At 40.1% G+C, this 20,448-nt stretch overlaps 2 pseudogenes; both read right to left on the bottom strand.

Moving 5' to 3' along the window:
• Positions 1-1,663: 1,663 nt before the first annotated feature.
• LOC140613610 (olfactory receptor 4P4-like) lies at positions 1,664-2,587 on the bottom strand (annotated as a pseudogene).
• A 15,997-nt stretch (positions 2,588-18,584) lies between these two features.
• On the bottom strand, positions 18,585-19,500 carry LOC140613374 (olfactory receptor 4P4-like; annotated as a pseudogene).
• Between the last annotated feature and the right edge of the window lie 948 nt (positions 19,501-20,448).

Below are 20,448 nucleotides of genomic sequence, written 5' to 3'. Positions count from 1 at the left end.
GAAATCTTTTTCAGAAGATGCTTCATTTAGTTACAAGATGATTTCATCCAGGTATTGTGCTGCAATGCATTTGTTTTTAATTAATACATCTTATTTTTTTTAGAGCAGTTTTACATTCATCACAATATACAGTAGAAACTACAGAGATACCCACCTGTCCCTTTCACTGGGACAGCCTCTCCCCCAGAGTGCTACATGTGTTACAGTCAAATGAACCTACACTGACACATCATTATTACCCAAAATCCAGTTTACATCAGGCTTCACTGTTGCTGCTGTACATTCTGTGAGGTCTGACATGTATAATGACAATTTCCAAAATGCAGTGACATACAGAAGTTTCACTACCCTAAAAATCCTCTACGTTCCACCTATTCATGCCTCTCCTATCTTTAATCCTTGGCATCCACGGATGGATCTTTTTGCTCTTTCCATAGTTTTGCCTTTTCCAGAATGTCATACATAGATTGCCCCCAACTTACAATGATTTGACTTGTACTTTTCACTTTACAACTGGGCAAAAGTGATGCATAAGTGTAGTAGAAATTGTATTTGAGTTTTGGATTTGGATCTTTTTCTGGGTTAGTGATATGCAGTATAATACTCTTTTGTGATGCTAGGCAGGGACAGTGACACCCATGTGCAGGATGCCTGGGAGGCTCTGGTTGAGCATCAGACTTTGGATCAGGGTGTGATCCCAGGATCCAGGATCGAGGCCCACATCAGGTTCCCTTCAGGGAGCCTGCTTCTCCCTCTGCCTGTGTTTCTTCCTCTCTCTGTGTCTCTCATGAATAAATAAGCAAACTCTTTAAAAATAAATCCATGTGCAACCAAAATGCATTAGTTTTTTCATTTGCTTTGTGGTGAAATCACATCTTATTCTCTTTCTCTCTCTCTCACTCTCTCTCTCTGTCTTTTTTTATTGTAGTAGGAAAAGTTTTGGTTGTGATTCCAAATACTAACCATTTACTTACCAATTTTAGGCTGGTAGGAGCAAGCATTAAGATTATGGGAAATGATATTAAACTCTGGCCTATAGGTGGAATCAGCATTCTGATTTGTAGGTTCTCACCCTATCTTCACTGTTTATGATTATTGATTTCAGTTGGGCATCAAGAGAGTTGACCCCGAAGAACCATCTTAAAACAGGTTCTACTCTAAATATTAGTTTGCACAACTGATTTCTGTATGAACTAGAGGATGTATATATGAATGTTCTATCACAAATTTAGATTAATTCATTTAGTTTTAGATCATAAACTTTTTATTAGATTACAACTTCTGAACTAACAAAGAATATCTATTATTGTGTGGTCTGGCCTCTAAGTATTTTAATAAAATTATCATCAAAATATATTCTTTTATAATTCACTAATTAATATACCATTGGTTTATGTCCATTGACTCAATTGTTTCTTCATGAAGATTACAGTACCTCTACCATCTTAGTACTCCACAAGCCTAAGTTTCCAGTTAATTTTGGAATGCAAGAATTAGTATTTCTTCCATGATTACTTTAAACCTGTAGTCCTATTGCCCCCTTCATTCTGCTTGCAAGACTGATGATATACAAAACCTGTGAGATAGTCCCTGATATTTTCATTCACATCTCCCTCTTCTTTTTCCCAGAGTTGCTTAACCAATAAACTTCTTCAAATTAATTTCATGCTTCCTTTGAAAATACTGATGGACACCAAACTTTCCTCATGGCTTTTTTCATCTCTGAATTTCTCAGAGAATAGATTAAGGAATTGAACAAAGGAGCAATGATGGTGTAAAACATAGCAAATATTTTGTCCTCAGGAAAAGTAATAAGTGGCCTAAGGTACATAAAGACTACAGGCCCAAAATATAGATGACCACAGTGATATGAGACCAACAGGTAGAGAGGGCTTTGCGTCTTCCTTCAGCTGAGAGATTTCTTAAAGTGAACAATACCATAAGAAACAGATAAGACAATAAAGGTAACTAATGTGACCATTCCTGAAAGGGCAATCACAAGGACACTAGTGATGTAAGTATCAGTACAGGCCACTTTAAGCAAAGGAAAAATATCACAAAAGTAGTGATCAATTTCATTAGGACCATAGAAGGGCAAACCAATTGCAGTAGAAAATAAAGGAAAGGCATGAATGGCCCCACCAGCCCAAGCAGCTAAGACTAGGAGATTGCATCTTGTCCTGTTCATGATAATCACGTAGTGGAGAGGTTTGCAGATGGCAGCATAGCGATCAAAGGCCATGGCGGTGAGAATGAAGATCTCAATGCCTCCAAAGAAGTGCATTGTAAAGACCTGTAACATGCAATTGTCATAGGAGATGGTTTTCCTTTCCACTAGCAAGTCACCAATTAACTTGGGTGTAACTGTAGAGGTGTAGCAGATGTCTATTAAGGATAAGTGTATAAGGAAATAGTACATTGGTTGGTGAAAAAGAGGGCTGCATCGAATGGAGATAAGGATCAGAAGATTTCCTGCCAACAGAGCAACATAACAGAGTAAGAAAATGACAAAACAAAATATCTGTATGCTCTGGTCATTTGAAAGTCCTAGAAGTATGAATTCGGAGATGTTTCTCTGGCTTGTCATATATTTACTTTGGCGTATGCTTCCACAGGGACTTAGGTTTCTGAAAGAAAGAACACATAACCAAAGGTGAAAATTAACTATATAAACACAATAATGTAAAATTTATTAAAACTAATATTGACATAAAGATTAATTTTTCTTGATTTATTGAATTAAGCTGATTCTCTTTATTTTGTCTTTTATAAATCTAGCATGACATAATTTCATAATGGCAATCATGAGAATAATTACATATTTTATTCACTGTTACTAGTACTTTTTAAAAAATTTAAATATTATTTTGATAATACATTTTATGACTATTAATGACATATTTAGATAAAAGACCTGCTAATTATATGAGTTAGTCTTAAACAAGAAAAGATTTTGTCCATATTTTCCAGTTCTTATACCTTACAAATAAAATAAATGATCCTCCTTTAAAATTACCTGAGAAAATATTCTTAATGTTCTGGGAATGAATCCTGAAGAAATGCACATTTGTTTAAAGATCCAGTTTGAACTACTGAACTTTGATTTCTGTAGAGCATACTATATTTTCCTACATGGTCAAATATTGTCAATGGATCATCTTAAACCAATGGAATTTCACTTACATTAAAAGGCAAAGTATTTGAAAACAAGACAGCAAAAGAAAGAATATCAATTAATGACTGAAATTTTTAGAAATATTCAGGAAGCCCATTAATTTGTCAAATTTTTATTTTATGAGTTAAATACAATTTAAAAAATACATAGGATCATTGAAGTTTGTGATAGCAATTGATCAAGGAAAGATAAGATTTTGAATTGCCCAAATATATTTGAATTATGCATGAGTCATGGCTCTTACTGAAAATTTCATTCTTTAGTTACAATGTGAAAAATCAAATGCCAATTAAAGGAAATAAAGGTGAAAGCAACTTGAAGACAAACTTTGTGGTAAGTAGCACTTGGTAGTATTTGTTGCAATAATGACTAAATGTAATATTCAGGAAATCACATCTTTGTAACATTTATCTTAAGACATTTAATCGGGGCAAAATGAGTGTAGGATAATGAAAAAACATCTAGAAAAACTATTTTACCCACTAAGGAGGAAATATCTGATCCTAGTGGGTTTGCAAGAACTAACACATCTTCTACCTTAGTCTGATTCTGAAGTGACAGACTTATCTGACCATCAGGTGTTTATTTTAAAAATAAGAAATGTGGGCACCTGTGTGGCTCAATCCATTGAGCAGCTGCCTTTGGCTCGGGTCTTCATCCTGGGGTCCGGGGATCAAGTCCCAAGGTGGGCTCCCTACTTGGCTAGGAGTCTGCTTCTCCCTCTACTACTTCCCCCTCCTCATGCTCTCTCACATGCTCTCCCTCTCTCAAACAAAATTAAAAAAAAAGAATAAAAAATTGTAAATCATGTTGCAATATTATTTAGCAACCATCATCTGGAGTGACTCACAAATTTAATATCAATGTTATTGATAGGCGTTAAGAAGATTTTACAAGGCAAATAATTGACAGCTATGACATTTTTAGAATGGTCTCTACCTTACCACATCAATTCTATTTTAAATTACTACTCGCAATTCTAACCTCATAAAAGTAGAAATTTTCAATTTGTTCCTACTTTGCTTTCAGAATCCTAACAAGGCTTCCTATCCTCCATTATATAAAAAATAAAATAATTACATCACTACTTATATCATAGAGTGTTCAGCAATTAACAGTAACTAAAGAATCTGAGACGTTTTAGGAGCATGAGGATCATTGACTTATCTTCTGTTCATTACACCTGGTACTGGTATGTGTTCATGAGTTAGAAACAATGTTAATTCTTAAGATATACCTAATTACTATAACAAACTGATTTATATGTAAGTAATTTTTCTCTGAGCCTAAAAAGAAGAGACATTAAGAGAATCCTAGTAATTTCTCTGATTTGAAAAGGAATACACTGTATATATTAAAAGACAGGAATTCTGATTCTTCCTCAATCTGGGGCTATCTTTCATGGGAGAGAACTGATAGGAATGTCATAAAGGAGAGCATGAAAGAATTCTTTTGGTTCCTCATCTGAGCAGAAAGGAATATGCAAGACAACGGGTTAACAGACAACCCATCTGTCTTTTGAGTATTTATGTTAGTAAAGAGGTAGGGAATATTTAATATACACACATATTATAGAATTCTCTGATTTTAAAACATTTGAAATAATTTGCCTTCAGTTTTACAAAGACAAATATTCCTAATCAAGATTCCTGCTTGTTGGGACACCTGCGTGGCTCAGCAGTTGAGCGTTCTGCCTTTGGCTCAGGTCCTTATTTCGGTCCGAGATTGAGTTCCCAATTGAGCTCCCTGAGAGGACTGTGCTTCTCCCTCTGCTTGTTTCTGCCTCTCTCTCTGTGTGTGTATGTCTCTTATGAATAAATAAATAAATCTTAGAAGAAGAAAAAAAAAAAAACACGATCCTGCTTGTCTTCCTAATCATCATTAGGATTTTATCTCCAATAGCTCAAAACCTCATCCTGTATTCTGAGGGACCTTGCTCTGTGATCAGTGCTGTTTGTAGAGGTAAAGGGGAAGAGGAAAGAGTCAGTTGATGAGAATTATTGTCATAAAACAATATAGTGATACTGAGGAATCCTCCCATGAGAAAAGTGAAGTCACAGTTGGTGAGGTAAGAACTTCAGGGAACCATGAACAAAAGATTGAAACAATAGCAACACAGAAAGGTGCAAAACATTGAGACATCTCAAATAAACTGGCCAATGTGATCCATGAGTGAATTGCTTAATCTCTTTGGGCCTCATGGTACTCATTTCACAATTAAGATACCATTACAAAATTCAGAATTTTAATGAGGGATACATGAGGTAATATGAAATAGCCAGTGACATGTATCGTTTAAAGCTGTCATTTTTCTTTTACCGTCTTTCCTCTTTGAATGACTAGTTTAAGACCACAGATCGTCATGCGTGCACACACAACCAATGGAAAAATAAAGGAAATTAAAAAGAACATTCATAACATGGATTTAGCAAGTATGATCATGATAAACTCCCATTTCAGCAATCTGTTACTGAAAGTGTGTTAATGTCATAATCAATTGGTTATTGTAGCATTTTTCTTGACACTAATCACTAGTCTAATTTTTTTCCTCTACAAAAAGCTATTCAAAGGATTACTTTGGTTTTTGGTATTGTTGAATACAAATTATGTATGTCTTTTGAATTACAGTATTCATAAAGAAGTTCTTATATTTGAATAAAAGTTTCTACCACACATTCAAACTTTCTTAGTGTAACAGAAGGTGGGATACTATAAATTTACCGTAGTTGGCTCAAATGAAACTACTCTATTTTAGGATGGCAGATGTTTTGAAATAATAAGAAATTATTTGTCATTGTACATATTCAAGCATAAAGTCTGTTTCTTAATAATAATAATACGGAGGACTGCCTGTAAGCAAGATTCGGGGTCACAATGAAATTCAATGTCAATTTGAACATGTTTCAACTAACTCTACTGTTTTGCTCTCCAAAAAGGGGAATTTTGCTTAAAGCTAATGTCCCATTAAAACTGAAGTAAGCTAAAACATTTGTATAGTAATCAAATTGTCATATGCTGCAGGAGAAGTTGTAGCCTTTAGGATGAATTTATATACAATAATTGTAAAGAACACACAATTAGCCTAGCACACGTGGGGTGGTACCCTTCCCAAACCAAGGTGACAAGGGGTAATCCATTAACCATAAGATCTCAATGTCTGTCCGGTTAGTTTGGGGCTGCATTCAGTCCTCAGATATTCACTCTGCCACTTTGTCTCTAGTCAAAACCTGGAATAAAAGAAGTCAATTGCAAAGCCATAATTCAAACACATTCAGATTAATTCTCTACAAATACTTTGAAAGTTTCAACATGTCTTAAACCTTCTAGTTTACAAGGGAAGTGGACTTTAAGTATTCACTTAAACTCAGTGATGAGAGAAGTGGATCTTCATCCCACAGGAAAGAAGGCTGGGAATTTTTAGAGTTGATTTAACTCCTTAAAAATAGCTCAGAAGAAAAAAATAAGCAAAATGTGTTTTTATATGCCTGCAAAAGCTAACACAAGTACTTAGGTTTTAGGAATCATCCACTTATTTTATGCCTATGCCTAAAGACAATTCATTCAGAGGGACAAATGAATGAAATGAAATCATATGGCTTAAGTTCTCCAACTTTGTTCTTTTTTAAAGTTGTGGGACCCAGTTTAAGGCCCTTTCATTTCCATATAAGTTTTAAATCAATTTTGAACATTTTTAAAGATGTGCATATAATTTTGTTTTTGAAAATGCTTGACTCTGGAGGTTCCTTTGGGGAGAATTCACATCTTAATAACGTTGAGTCATCTGTCCATGAACACAGTGTATTTTCTGTGTTAAGGTGTTTATATTCTCTTAACAAATATTTGGCTTTCAGAGAAAATGTATGCCTTATATCTTGCTATAGTCATCCTTAATTATTTTATAATTTTATAAGATTATGATATTACAAACGGGATTTTTAAAATATAATTTTTATTTGTTAGTTACTAGTATATGCTATGTAATTAATTTTTAAATATTGATATTGTCAGGTTTAATCAGATCGGTAGTGAAATGGAATAGAAAGGCCAGGCAAAAGTTGGTCGAAACAGGCTTTTAATGGGACACGCTCTCAGGTGAGGTTCCACAGCCCACAGGGGAGGGGGAGAGCGAGAGAGCAAGGAAGTTGCGGGCCAGGGAAGTCGCGCCCAAGCAAACTGCAGGGGGTCTATAAAGAGTTTTCGGTGGGAAGATGGGAGCAGGGCAGCATTCCGATTAGGGCAAGGGTTACAGGTCTTTGTGTGCTAAGGTAGGGCAGCAAAGTGGTGTTAGTGGGAAAATGGGGGTAGGGCGGCGTTCCAGTTAGGGCAAGGGTTACAGGTCTTTGTCTGTTAAGTTAGGGTAGGGCGGCAAGGTGGCCTTTTTGGGAAGGTGCTGGCCTGGGGTCGGCCGTTTTTGAGGTCCCCAGTCTTGCCAGCCCAACATTCCGATCTTTTTGTTATGTTATAATTGGGCAAAGATTCAGATCTTGCTGCTTCCTGCTGATATAGGGCTTAGTGGGGCCTGTCGGAGGTGGGCAGGCGAGTGTAGGGGTGTAAAAGAAGTTGATTGACTGATACCCGAGATATTTTGCAGATTCATTCCTTGATGAATCGGAGAAAGCAGGGGCCACCATTAATAGTATGCCAATGATTAGGAGTGGTCTTAGAGAGGGGGGAGCCATGTGGTTAGTGGGGTCTGCCACCATTGGGGTGTAGATGGGTTGAGAGGGTGATATTGTTTTTGGAGAGACTCACGAACTTTGGCGAGGATGTGGAGATTGGTTTCAACTACACCTGTTTCGTTGATATGGTAGCAGCAATCTTCATTGAAAGACATACAAGTTCCTCCTTTCTCGGCTGTGAGGAGGTCCAAAGCACTTCGGTTCTGAAGAGCTACCTGGGCCACCGAGGTTATTTGGCATTGTAGGGAAGCAAAAGACTCTGCCAAAGCCTCTATAGCCATTTGAAGCCTCTCAGATAGGTCCTTGGAGGAATCTACAGAGTGGATTAAGGCCCCCGTATCCAACCTTGTGGCCACCAGGGTTGAGGCCAGAGAGACCCTGACAACCAGTGGGAGAAAGATCACTCGTTTCTGCTTTTCCAGGGAGCTGATGAGGAGGGCTACTTCTGCCTGACTATAGATAGTTAATCATGGAACTAGTGAGACAGGCAGACAAGAGCAAGGCAGAGGTATTGGGAAATTTAGATAGGGTGCCGCTGGACCAAAAGAAATGGCCAATAGGAGCATGAGGAGAGGTGACGTTTGACCAGGTAATGTTGCAAAGGGATGAGTTAGGGATGGAATAACGAAGGGCAATTGATGGTTGAGAGGGTCAGGAAATAGGGGAACATTAGTGAGAGAGAGATAAGGCACTGGAGGTGTGGGTGAATGCACTGGGGAGGGGAATGGCCATAAGGGGAGTTTTGCCTAAAGCGGCACAGATAAAACAGTGGGACAGATTGCCCATGCAGGAATTGCTGGCAAGGGAAGGGCCTTGTTGGATAAGTTTTATCCAGAAGGGGCCCTGGTCCTGAGCTGGGCTAGCCTGTAGGTGGGTTCTCCTGGAATAGGGGTGACTGAATCCACATGGGCCCGCAGGAGGGCTCTTAGAAGAATTAGGTAAGGTAGGTAAGATAGGAGAAGAGGAGGTGACGATGGAAGATTTTAAGTGAACAGGAAGGGCCGCCCCATAGAGAAGCTCAAAGGGACTTAGAACCTATGGTCCTCTAGGGGTAGCTCTGAGTCTTGTTAAAGCCAGTGGGAGGAGGGTTGTCCAGAACAGGCGGGTTTCAAGGGTAAGTTTGGTGAGATGTTCCTTGAGAAGGACGTTTGCACACTCTAACTTACCCGAAGACTGGGGGTGATATGGGATATGGAGTTTCCAGGTAATATTTGGGCTCCCGGAAACCTGCTGGGTGAGGCTGGAGATGGAAGCCAGGCCGTTGTCAAATTGTAGGATCTGCAGGAGGCTGAATCTCGGAATGATGTGTTCGATAAGTATGGTGGCCACCACATCTACCATCTCCCAAGCTGTGGGGAAAGCCTCTATCCACCCTGTAAAGGTGTCCACTAAGGTTAATAGGTAGCAAAAGGATTTATGGCACAGCATGTGGGAAAAGTCAATCTGCCAGTCCTTGCCAGATTGGTAGCCATGATTGGAGCTGGTGATTGGGTCCTGGCCTGCGAATTCCCCCTTGAGCATTTACAGTGGAGCAGGTTTTGCAAGACTAATGCACCTCTCCAATTACCTTTCAGAAATGTGGATAGTGGAAAAGGGGTTCTGGGAATTGGTGTAAGGCCTTGGGACCAATGTGTAGGGATTGATGTATGTCTGAAATGATCATAGGCGCTAAGTGGTTTGGAAGAGCGAGTTTCTTTTGAATGAAGATCCGGTCTTTTCCCCCGGCTATTCTTCCCATCTTTTTTAGTGTCTGAGTTTCCTTGTCTGTGTAAAAGTGGGAATGTGGTGTGTTGAGGAAGAGGAGGGGAGCTGGTGAGGAGCCTAAGGCAGTGGCTCGGACAATTGAGTCGGCTTTGTTGTTGGCCCGGGACACCAGGTCTTTCGAGGATTGATGTCTGTGACAGTGGACAATGGCTACTTCAGTAGGAAGGCTGAGGGCCTCTAGTAGTTTTGAAATGAGGGGCCCATAGATTATGGGGGTTCCCTTGGTTGTAAGAAACCTTTGTTCTTGCCAGAGGACAGAATGTGTATGTGTGATGAGGGAGGCATATTTGGAGTCGGTGTATATGGTAACTCATTGCCCTTTGGACAGGTGAAGAGCCCTGGTGAGAGCTCTAAGTTCTGCCTTCCGAGAGCTTGTCCCAAGGGGGAGGGAACTGCCTCCAGGATGGCATGGAGGGTAACAATGGCCTATGCTGCATGTCTCTGGCCACAAAGAGGATTTGGTCAGGGTTAGGGAGGGGCTGATTTGAAAGTCCTGGATGTGGGGGAGTCAGCTCTTCCAGGAGATGAGAGCAGGAATGGGATGGTTCAGGGTTAGTAGAGGAGGGAAGTAGGAGGGTAGCAGGATTTAAACGAGGAGAAGTTGATAGATAGATGTCAGGATTTTCGATGAAGAGGAGGGGAGTAGAAAGAGTGGGTGAGGGAGAAAGACGAATGGTGGCCTTGAGGTTGTATAGGATATCCTGGCCGAGGAGAGGAGCTGGGCAGGAAGGAATTATAAGGAAGGAGTGTGGGGAGGAGAACCCATCCAGGCTGCAAGAGAGGAGTGGGGTAGTCCATGGAATAGAGGAGGTACCATCAATTCCCATCACCACTACTGGAGAGGGAACGCTGGTCCCCGAGTAGGAAGGCAGAATGGAGTCAGTAGCCCCTGTGTCCAACAGGAAAGTGATGGACTTACCCACTACCTGGAACAGGACCCTGGGCTCAGGCTGAGTTAGGTGTCCAAGTCTGGGCCCCTTCAGTCATCGTCCAATCTGAGTAATTGGAAGGATGGACTTCCCGGGTGTGGGTTTCCTCTGTATGGAGGCGCCGAGGATCCCTTGAGACCAGGGCAGGCGGATTTCCAGTATCCCATCATTCGACATTGAGGGCATGGCTGCATTGGCGATTGGGACATTGACAGGCCAGTGTCCCTCGGTGCCGCATCCAAAGCAAGCCCCAGGTGGGGTGCAGTTGGATCCCCCTTTCTGTGGGCTCCCGGAGCCCACCAGCCCCAGAGCTGCCAGCAAGGCTTGGGTCTGGAGTTGGACCTTCTGCTGGAACCAGGCCTGCCTCTTAAGTTTAGCCACTTCCTCTCGAGTGTTAAAGACTTTAAATGCCATTTTCACCAGGTCAGGAATGGGAGTTTGAGGACCCTCCTCAGTCTTCTTTAATATTTTTACAGATATCGGAGGAGGACTGAGTGATAAAATGGGTTGCCAGGACAGTAGCCCCGGCTGGGGAGACAGGCTCCAGGCAAGTGTACTGGGTTAAGGCCTCAGTGAGCCTATTAAGGAAAACTGCAGGCATCTGCGGCCCTCCTGGCCAGCCTGATAATCCCATCCGGGATCCACGGGTGGGAACTGAGCACTGATGGGCATAGCAGCTTCAGTTAAATGGACCTGGTCAGCGTGTTCTCAGGCAGCAGCCTTCCCTCTCCACTGGTGTAAGGGTGGTGGTCTGGACAACATGCAAATCATGCCAAGTCAAGTCCTATGCCTGGGCCAAATATTGGAATGCCTTGATATAGTTTCCTGCGATAGCAGACCAAGAGCCCAGCCGCTTTTTAATTTGGGAAATGTCTTGGAGAGAGAAAGGAGCATGGCCCTGAACAACCCCTTCAGCTCCTGCCATCTCTCGCAGGGGGCAGGCCAGGTTAGGGGTGGAGGAGACCTTGTGGGATCTGGTGCGCTGGAGATCAGAGGGAGGTATAGGCTGAAGGTCGGGGGTCAGAAATGGGTAAAGAGGTATGTGGTTGGGAGACAGGAGGAGAAGGAGAGGGGGCAAGGGATTCCGGATAGGGAGGGGGGAGGGCTGGTAGCCACCTAGTAGGTGGATGGGCCAAGGTCTCAGGAGACTCCGAGGGAGGGGCAGGGGGAAAGGATTCTGGGGCTTTTAGAGCTGAGGGAATAGGTGGAAGGGAGGGAGGGAGCAGTGCCGGTGCCAAAGGACCTGAGTGGTAGAGCATTGGGAGCAGAGGGAGGAGGGAGAGCAGAGGTCCCAGAAAGCCTGCGCTGTGGGACCTCGGTCCACTTGCCCTGGTTAGAGATTGTCCAGGTCCATGAGAATTGGGTAGTCAAAAGTACCCTCAGGGGGCCATTGAGACTGATTGTCTAGGCGATATTGGGGCCAGGCCACTGTACAGTAATGAATGAGGTGGCGCCTTTTCAGGTCCTGGGAAAGGCCCAGAGTTTTGAAATTGGCCAATAAAATGGAGTTTTTACCCAACAGAGTAAAAAACCAACAGAGTTTCGGGGTCAAATTTGGATTGGGCAGTTCCCATGATTCCCGCTGGGTAACCCAGAGACTGAAAACAGGCGTCCCCGTTTGCAGCTCAGGGTCACGGACAGAAACGGAGATCACCGTGAGGATGACGGCGTCTCCTGATCCCCAGGGACCCGTGGAGAGCCACCTGGTGCCTCGGTGGAGGTGCCCTGGCGCGGCCAGGGCTTCAGGCAGGACCACCCAGAGGGAGACACGGAATGGGGGACTTACCCGGTGTTTCCAGATACTGGGTTCAGTTCAGGTCCTGGTGGTGAGAGGAGAGAGGCTCCCCACCAGCGTGGGGCCTCGATCTCCTGGGTCTCAGCTGAGGTCCTGGTGGCGAGAGGAGAGAGGCCCTCTCCTGGAGCGATCCTTAAATCTCCTCCCGGGTTTCGGCACCAAATGTCAGGTTTAATCGGATCGGTAGTGTAATGGAATAGAGAGGCCAGGCAAAAGTTGGTCGAAACAGGCTTTTAATAGGACACCCTCTCGGTGGAGGTTCCACAGCCTGCAGGGGAGGGAGAGAGCAAGAGAGCAGGGAAGTCTAGGGCCGAGGAAGTCATGCCCAAGCAAACTGCTGGGGGGTCTATAAAGAGTTTTCAGCGGGAAGATGGGAGCAGGCCAGCATTCCGATTAGGGCAAGGGTTACAGGTCTTTGTGTGCTAAGTTAGGGTAGGGTGGCAAGCGGCCTTATTGAGAGGTTGCTGGCTTGGGTTTGGCCGTTTTGAGGTCCCCAGGCTCGCCAGCCCAACAGATATTATATCCTGCAATCATGCTAAATTCACATTAAAATGTAGAAGAACTAAAACTGTCCACAATGACAGTGAAGTGATTGAAAGGTCTAAGGAAGGTTCAGAGAAGCTAGTACAATTGATAAGTCTCAAAGATGTGTTAGACTAGTACGTTCAGTGCAGAACATTTGCTTCTGTTCTTTTTAAAAGAGTTTGTATAAAATGAATATTACTGTTTTCTTTAAAGTTTGAAGCTATGAAGCTATGAAGTTTGAAGCTATGTGGACAGGGCGTAGGGAGACAAAACAATATACTAAGTTTCTTTGAGAAATACAAACTATTGAGAGTATCTTATTTTATTTTACATATTTATTTATTATGTATTTGATTGGGAGAGGGAGAGAGAGAATCCCAAGCAGTTCCACACTTGTAAGCCTGATATCGTGACCTGAGTTGAAATCAAGACTTGGATGCTTAATCAACTGAGCCACTCAGGTGCCCCAAATATCTATTATTTTTTAATGTGCTTGGGTAATTAATACTAAAGGATTTGCCCACCTATCTAAATTGTTGAATATATTGATATTGTTATGATCACTATATTCCTTTATTATACATCTAAAATCTGTAGAATGTGTAGTGATACTGCCTCTATCATGAAAAATAAGTGTTTAGTGATCAATGGTCTACAAATATCCTAGAAAGTATATCTCGAAATATAGAAGTAAATTAAGACCAAATATGAAAATAGGACATATTAGATTATAAATTTATTTACTAGTTATAATAGGAATGAAGTCAAGGATATAGCTAGCAGCCTTAAATAGAGAATTAAAAAAAGAAAATATATGGGATGGAAACTATCTCTTCTCCCTTCTCCCTTCTGGATCTAATGTAGATCTCCCTTGGCTGATCTAATAATTAAATTGACACAGAACAGATTAAAAAGAAATTTAATTTTGTACATATAGGAATCCCAATTAAAATCCCTGAGAGTCAGGCAATTAAAATTTGTGCAGTCTTGAGCTCAGGAGAAGGGATTGGGCTCTAGAGCTTCAAAGGCAAAGAAGACAATTCACAAGAAGATAGAAGAGCAAAAGTTTGGTAAACAGATGTTTGTCCTGCCAATCAGATAAGTCTTTCTGATGTAAAAAATGTGTGTCTATTGTTAGCTCTCTTCCTGATACAGCCCTCTACCTAAATTATCTTAGGCACTTCAAGGAGAGGTAAAACAACTCTACCTGAGTCTGTTGGACTTTGCTTGCCTTCAGCTCAAAATAGGCTACATGCTAAAGGGGCATATTCTGGGGTCACATATTCTGCTCCCCTTCAAAAACAAAAGTTGGTCCTCTAAAGAGATGAATAAAACCAAGAAAAACTTATCAAGATCAATAGAGAGAATAAAAAGAGAGAGAAAGAAAAACAAATTACCAGTATCAGGACTGGAACTCTATATTGCTAGTGAAGTGCAAAATTGTACAAAAACATTGAAATATAGTTTGATAGTATCTACTTAAGCTACAATAAGACATTTTCCATCAATTCTAGGTTCAGATATTTGTTTAGAAATCCATGATATTGCATGACTAGTCCAAGTATCACCAGTTAAATATAGAGTTAGCATCATTAGATATGGAGTTATACCTGGTCTTAAGAGAAACAATGTGTCACATGACCTTATGGCTCAGACTTTTTTTTTTTTTTTGCCAGATTTTGTTTGTAATAAATTTCAAAGTGCAGATGACCAATTATACTCAAATAGAGATGAGCCCTTGTAATTAAAATCAGCTTACAGAGCCATTTCAGAGTCAGTTCCAAAACCTCTAAGGCCAGACTTCTTGCAACCTGGATGGGGCACATGGGGCAGGAATCTTAGCAAACAGGACAGATCACGTGTTCTGCAGAGTCTAAGGTGCCAAGACCCAACTTGAAATTAGCCTACAAATTCTGTGTGAAACCTCTCAAGTTAGATTGAGACCTCAACTCAATTTTTTTTTTTTTTTATGATTTGGGTGATTTGAATGGAGAGCCTGTGACAAGCAAATTTGAATAAACAATAAGAAGCAGTTTGATAAACAACGAATTACAAAGAGAGTGCTCCTGAAAAGTCTTAATACAGTTAGCAAAGATTTTGCAGTTGAAAGAAAAGGAATATGTTTAAGTAAAACATGGTGTATTGCCCGTCCTTATGTTTTAGGTATAGTTGTGATATGGACATATCATTAGAAATTTGTTAAATCATAAATTTATCATAGAATTTACAATTTCTGAAAGCCCAGAAATAAATGATACCAGTGAAAGAAACCATTACATTAAGTTTAAAATTTGGGATATAAAATAGTAACAAGTGTTTGGCAATCCAATCCAAAAGACCTCGCACATGGGATAGACCCTGGCAGAACTCGAGGATGGTTATTGAATGGGTCAGGCCATTGTGCAGGCCAAATAGTGGCTTCCAAGATTCTTCTTTCCTTCTAAGGAAAACATAACATTAATACACACCCCTGTTCCTCAGAAACAAGTACCACTCAAGCCCAAACTTGACTTCAGGACAAAATCAAGAACATCATCTCCATTTCCCCATCAATAGGTGGCCCCAGCTAAGCCGGAAACCAGACATCTGTGCTTCTTTTTAAAGTTACTAGTAAGAACAACAGTTACTGCTGCTCGTGGACAGGTAGGCAGCATAGTTTTTGAAAACTTGAAACTTGAAACTCAGAGAGATTAGATACCCTTTCCTAGCCCTACTGCTTAACACGTCTGGGTAAGATACTTAAATCTTCTAAAATCCTAATAAAATAACAAAATGCGAGCACTTATAGAATCCTTACTACTGTTAAACCCAAAAATTCACCAGAGTCATTTAAAAGATCCAGCTGATTTTATTGAATGATTCATGAATCAGGCAGCTCCTACCTAGATAATAGAAAAGAGGTCTAGAGAACTGCAGAATAAGAAAAGTTTTTAAAAGCAGAGGAAACCATAAAAAAGGAAGAGTGCACTGTTTCAGGCAAAGTTGCCCTCCTAAGGGGGATGGATGGGGTCTATCATTAAATTTTGTACTGCTGACCAGGAAATTCCATAGTTGAAATACAGCCACAGAACAAATAGATTCTAGAGTGTGTTTGGAGAATGAAGGTGGACTCAGAATACCTGGATGAAAACATCTGAGCAAAGGGTCACACAGAGAGAAAAACAAAGAAAGAGGAAAAATAACTATCATGAGTCTGGTAGCCATGTGCCATGTTAAAACTTCACTTGTGTTAGCCAAAGTAACATTACATCTTTGGGAAGTACAATATCACACCATTTTATAGATATTTTTAAAAGGGAGACTCATAATATGAAAGCAAATTGCCAAGACCCAGAGATAAAAGTTAGCGGTCAGTATATACCAACTTCTCTCTGACCTCAATGCCTGTCATTGTAACACCACACACTCAACCAACATAGAGACTTCTGAGAATGGCAAATTAGACTCAAATGATTTATGGAATATTTCTGATAAAGAAGCAGGAAGGTTGGGTGGATTCCAAGGAAAATAGGATCCCTTACAGATTTGGGGGGAAAGGAGTGATATGATCAATCAGTGATGTACTCCAGAAGGACATTTCTTGCTTCCTCACATACAGATGGTCACACGTGGAACTATTTCGATCCATAGAGGTGACAGATTGCAATCTGATTCACAGTCACTTGCTTCTTTGGTTCACGTAACGTCAGTCAAAGGTAATTTAACCCAAGCGCCCAAAGAAAGCTTATATGCTTTGTATAATATCTCAAATAATACAGGCCTTTGGTATACAGGATTGAAAGTACAATGAATACTACCTTATTTACATGAATTCTGATGTGTCATTGTAGACCACACATTCCCCATGGCAATTTTCATCTCTATCTTTCTCAAAATCCAGTTAAGTGGATTCAGCATGAGGGCGATCACAGCGTAAATATGGAGAATTCCTCATCTCTGTTCTCACTCCCTGCAGGTAGAACCTAAGTACAGATACAGGGCATGAAGAATAAAACTACCACCATTACATGAGAGCTGCAGGTGGAGAGAGCTTTGCATTACCTGGTGGAATAGTGGGTCCTAAGATTATGTGATATGAATATGTAAGAAGCCACCAAGACAACAGAAAAGGCTGCCACCACCACCACCCTACCATCCCTGAAATAGCAATCACTAAGATAGTACAACACAGGTGTCTTTGCACACCAGTTTCAAAAGGGACTTTATATCACGTATGTAGTGATATTATCTGAGCAGAACTGCAGAATGGTAAACTGAGTAAATTTGGTAAAAGATAAACATTAAATAAGGGGTAAAGCTTGAACTTTTAAATCTGGCAATATTTTTGTTTTATTAGTAACTCGACCAACTAGTCATCTGTCCAGTTAGTCTCTGCTATAAAAACACAAATGAATTACATTTCCCTAGTCAATTTTTCCACCCTTCCTTCCTTCTGTATAGGGCCTTATATAATCATTATAATTTTAGTATTGCATTTATATGGACAAAACCATCCTTGTGTATTTTCATCATCATCCTATCCCGGTTACACAATTTCTTCTGTCTTTAGGATACTTGCTCTGGTTTCCAAGAAGTCATTTCTTTTTGTATCTCGTCAGACATTCAAATTAACAGATCACATCGAATTTTTTTTCAGGTTCCTCTAGGAAATATTTCTCATGCATCTACTCTTCAGGTTATTTACAAAGATGATTTGTATTTCCACTCATTTCCATGACTTATGTCACGGGGTTTTTTGATTGAAGTTTTTGTTTGTTTGAGCTCTTATTTGCTTTTTGCTTATGTTTTACTTGTGAACATAAGAAAGTCTCTGGGTCTAATAAACAGAGACTTAATACTAATTTCTGGCATTTCATAGATAGCAGTTCCTTTATGGATTTTGTACGTGAGCCAACAGTACAAGAGCAGTGAGTGCATTTTTAATATCCTGAGTGACTGATTTCAATCAATTTTTACCAGTAATATATATATATATATATATATATTTTTTTTTTAAAGATTTTATTTATTTATTCATGAGAAACACACAGAGAGAGGCAGAGACACAGGCAGAGGGAGAAGCAGGCTCCACGCAGGGAGCCCGACGGGGGACTTGATCCCGGGTCTCCAGAAACACGCCCTGGCTGAACGCAGTGCTCTACCGCTGAGCCACTGGGCTGCCGTACTAGTTTATTTTTTATTTCCGATGTGTAGCCAAGAGTTTAAAAACAGGGAATCGCTTTAAATCAGGTTCTATAATGCAAACTTCTTGATGTGAAATTCACTTCTAAATACCACTTGAGTTCACTTAGGTGAAGATCCTATCATGAACCAAAACTTGGTTATAAAATCATGGGTTTTAACTACTCCTTTGCCATCCAGAGTGTTTCATCATGTGGTCTAGCCACCAAACCTGACTTTTCTAATACAATTATTATTAGAATTTTCTTTTCTACATCATAATTCACAGCTCATATGGCATTGTCTTAACTGCACATATAACTCTTTATGCATGTAAACTCGCTCATGCCATCTCAAAATCCACAAAATTAACTATGTTTTAAGCTTATGTTTGTATGGTTGAATTAATATTTCTTTGAGTTATTATGAAACTCTAAGTCCTAAATTCTGTCACTCATAACATGATACCAGTATGAGAATTGCCCTGTCAGATGGTTTCCTCCCTCCCCTATCCGCATGTAGCTGCCCCTCTGTTTTGCTAAAATGATGTTGAGCTCTCATGTTTGACACCAAAATTTTCTCATGGCATTTTTCATCTCTGAATTTCTCAGAGTATAGATTAAGGGATTGAACATAGGAGCAATGATGGTGTAAAACAGAGCAAATATTTTATCCTCAGGGAAATTGGTTGGAGGTCTAAGGTAGGCAAAGATGGAAGGCCCAAAAAATAAAACTATAACTGTGATGTGAGATCCACAGGTAGAGAGGGCTTTGCGTCTTCCTTCCGCTGAGTGATTTCTTAAAGTGAATAATATAATGACATACGAACGAAAAAAATAAAACCACAAATGTCACCAAGGTAACCATTCCCGAATTGGCAACCATAAGGACACCAGTGATGTAGGTATCAGTGCAGGCAACCTTTAGCAAAGGAAATATATCACAGAAATAGTGATCAATCTCATTAGGCCCACAGAAGGGCAACCTGATTACCATACAAAATTGAGGAAAGGAGTGGACAGCCCCACCAGCCCAAGCAGCTAAGACTAGGAGATTACACCTTGTCCTGTTCATGATAAGCAGGTAGTGGAGAGGTTTGCAGATGGCAGCATAGCGATCAAAGGCCATGACTGTAAGGATTAAAACCTCAATCGTTCCAAAGAAGTGCATGGCAAAGACCTGTAACATACAATTACCATAGGAGATGGCTTTTCTTTCCACTAGCAGGTCAGCAATTAATTTGGGTGTAACGCTAGAGGTATAGCAGATGTCCAAAGTGGATAAGTGGCTGAGGAAGTAGTACATCGGTTGGTGAAAAAGAGGGCTGCATCGAATAGAGACAAGGATCAGAAGGTTTCCTACCAAGAGAGCAGCATAACAGAATAAGAAGAGCACAAAGCAAAATATTTGCATGTTCTGGTCATGCGAAAGTCCCAAAAGAATGAATTCTGAGACATTCCTCTGGCTCTCCATGTGTTTTGGACGGGCATATATTGTAAACAGATGGGTTCAGTATCTGAAAAGAAAGAAACCATGAATCTATACAAAATTAGCATCATGAGAACAATACCATAAAATTGACCAAAAAGCAGATTGATGTTATTGAATAAGTAATATTAATTATTCCTGACACTGAGAGTTATGCTTCTTTTTTATATTTCTCATTTTTGAAATCTATTGTAAATAATTCTATAACATGAATAATAGGGTAGATTTTCAACATTACCATTAATGATTCAGGGATATTTAAATGTTAGTTTGCTGTTAAAGAAGCAATTTTATTATTGTCAGTTATACTATTAGATAACAAAATGAATATAATTTACATGATTTTTAAAAATAAACATGTGCGTTATAATGTGCACTCTGAGATGATGACCTGGGCTGAAATCGAGTTGGATGCTTAACTAAACGAGCCACCCAGGCGCTCCACAAACTGATATTTTTAAATAAATTATCTATCCTGAAAACACAGTCCCGAATAAAACAGAATTTGTCCAGATCATCCTGAAAGAAGAACAGGAGAGAGCCCTGTGTCAGGCATGGAACCTGCTTAAGATTCTCTCCCTCAGCTTCTGCCCCACTCCCTCTTCTCTCTCTCTAAAAAAAACCTAAAAACTAAAGATAATCTTTCTTGCCCTGTGGACAAAAATAAATTGTACATATTTAACTAAAATAGGTTCAGGCACATTAAAAGCAAAGAATGCTTGAAAATTATGCAGCAAATAGACTGTCAAAGGATTTAAGTTGTAAAAAAAAAAAGAGCCAATTTATTCATTTATCTGATTTACAGATTACAAACTAAAAGAAAATTAAAAAAAAAATAATATAAATTTGTGATAGCAAGTGTAAATGAAAAATAAAAAAGAAATTACCCAAGAATATTTGCATTTCAGGACTTTTCCTAGGATTTTCAGTTTT

Source organism: Canis lupus, chromosome 21 (assembly GCF_048164855.1).
Source record: "Canis lupus baileyi chromosome 21, mCanLup2.hap1, whole genome shotgun sequence".
Classification (NCBI taxonomy): Eukaryota; Metazoa; Chordata; class Mammalia; order Carnivora; family Canidae; genus Canis; species Canis lupus.
The sequence above is the reverse complement of the archived record's forward strand: the minus strand, read 5'-3'. Positions and strand labels throughout refer to the sequence as shown.